Source organism: Lepidothrix coronata, unplaced genomic scaffold (assembly GCF_001604755.1).
Source record: "Lepidothrix coronata isolate B3197 unplaced genomic scaffold, Lepidothrix_coronata-1.0 Scaffold2677, whole genome shotgun sequence".
Lineage (NCBI taxonomy): Eukaryota > Metazoa > Chordata > Aves > Passeriformes > Pipridae > Lepidothrix > Lepidothrix coronata.
In genome coordinates, this window is record NW_016692857.1 from 1 (window position 1) to 2,221 (window position 2,221).

The 2,221-nt window shown below is 50.0% G+C and overlaps 1 long non-coding RNA gene across 1 annotated transcript; it reads left to right on the forward strand.

The window, feature by feature from the left end:
• Positions 1–654: 654 nt before the first annotated feature.
• LOC108491913 lies at positions 655–2,215 on the forward strand. The gene is made up of 3 exons (XR_001872961.1): positions 655–841; positions 1,170–1,270; positions 1,437–2,215. It is a non-coding gene; the product is annotated as an uncharacterized LOC108491913 (long non-coding RNA).
• The last annotated feature ends 6 nt before the right edge of the window (positions 2,216–2,221 follow it).

Here is a 2,221-nt window from a genome sequence, read left to right on the forward strand (position 1 = left end):
TCCCCGCTCCTCTGTCCCCTCCCTCGGTGTCCCCGCTCCTGTGCCCCCTCCCTCGATGTCCCCGCTCCTCTCCCCCCTCCCTCGATGTCCCCGCTCCTCTGTCCCCTCCCTCGGTGTCCCCGCTCCTGTGTCCCCTCCCTCGATGTCCCCGCTCCTCTCCCCCCTCCCTCGATGTCCCCGCTCCTGCCCCCTCTCCCTCGGTGTGTCCTCTCCTGTCGCCCCTCCCCTCGCACAGGCTGGTCCTGCTGTGCCGGAGTGCGAGACCACGGCGCGCATTGTCCCTGTGCGCCGTCGGATGCCTTAGAGGAGGTTCAGGAATGGCATCCCCCGTTTTCTGCCCTTTAACCAGCCCTGTTGCCGCAGGACCTGGGATAATTCATGTGGGAAGGGACCTAGTCCAGGTGTCTTTCCTATGTTTTTCTCTGTCCCATTATCCACCCCCTCTTGGGGCACGGTGGGATTGCATGGATGTGCATGGGAATGCTCCTTTCTGGAGCAGAGAGGATGCTGCCTCTGGCTGCCCAGCAAGGACCTTTTGCACCTGCATTTCCAGTGTACTCCACTATCAGTCCAGAACAGGGCTCAGACTCTGTACCTAGCCAGCAATTAATTCACTGCTTCTCAAACATTTCCACTTATGATTATTTCCTTTCCTCTTTCAGACTTCCAGATGCACAGAGCATCATGATGTCTACTGAGAACACCTCTTTGAACCATTTTGTTGCCAGGTTCTTCCTCTTCTGCAGTCCCTCACTTTTAGTGCTTCTTTTGTCATGTTCATCTTTTATGGGTGCCTGTGCTCCAGGCTGTGACAGGAGGTTGCTGAAGGTTTGAAAAAACAGTGAGTACTAGATTTACATCCAGAACAAACCACTTGATAATCAGCCTACATGAATTCTTGGCTTAAGTGCCTTCCTGTGGTCTGTAATGAGTAGGGATTTGAGACCAAAACCCAAATCACAATGAGTCATAGTAGGGTGATGGTGAAAGTCTGAAGATACCACGCACTCCTGTAATGTTTGTGGAACTTCACAGGCCCCTCCAACCTAAATTATTTCACAATTTTAAGAAAGGGGTGGATGGGTGGGAAGTACCAGTGACTATGAACTACTTATTTAAGTAAGAGACTGAGATGTGATAATCTGCTAAAACTTCCCTTTTCCTTTCAGTTTGGCAGGGCCCTGTGTCACTCAGCACTGGCCATGAGGAACAATGCCAGACATTTGCTGCTGGGAGCAAGAGGAAATCTGTTCAGCTGAGGCCTCTGAAGGTACTTAGCAGGAGCTGGAAGATACAAATAGGGAAAATGAGGGGCACAGATTAAGGAAATTTATGGGAGGAAAAGGAACTACAAGTTGGGGATGAGGAAAACTCCCTTCTTCTGACTCTGTAGGTGCTGAGTCTTGGGGTTCCCTATAACTTTCTTGTTCCTTTAGCCTGTCAACTCGGTGTGCTTAAGTGATTTTCTGGCAACAGATCTGGAGAGTGAGACAGGAGCCAAAACAGAAACACAGCAGGAAGTAAAGGAGCAAACAGAAAGGAGGTTTGTGGACAGGTACTTGAAATGTGCTGTTCTTTACATGCCAGGAAAGTGGATCAGATTTAGGGCCAGAAAAAGGAGAGAGAGTGGTGAGAAATGTTGAAAAAAGGGAAGTTGGCTATTGCTGGTCCTTCTACCACATGTTCAAAGCACAAACAGTCCAAAGTAGAATGAAGGCACTGTGTCTCCTGGGGTACTTTGTTAATGGTAGGAGATTTAGCTCCTGGCAGTTTGTACTGTCTGTGCTGCAGCCCTTGCCCCAAACTTGGTGAGGCAACACTTGTGTTACTGCCATTACCTGTTGTGTCTCACAGAGCCTGAGTCAACAACGTGTTGCTGCATCAGCACGGAGAGAAGGTGCTGAGCAAAACACCAGCTTTGCAACGCTGTGGCAGAAAAGAAATTTTGCTGGGTAAAAAGGGACAATCAGTTCCCTTTTTCAATTCTGCCAGCCTCCCCTCCAAGAGACACATTTACAAGCGAGGGAAGAGCCCACATTCTCTCAAAGCCCAAACCTCACGAGGGAGCCCAACTTTGCACTGAAGAAAAAAGACGCAAGACAGGAGTTTCAGCGAACTACAGACACCCCAGTGTTTATTAACTCCAGATTAGTGGGATAGGCACAACGCTGCATCCACGGGATCTCTCCCCACACTCTAAGCTTGTTCCTTCAGCCTCTTG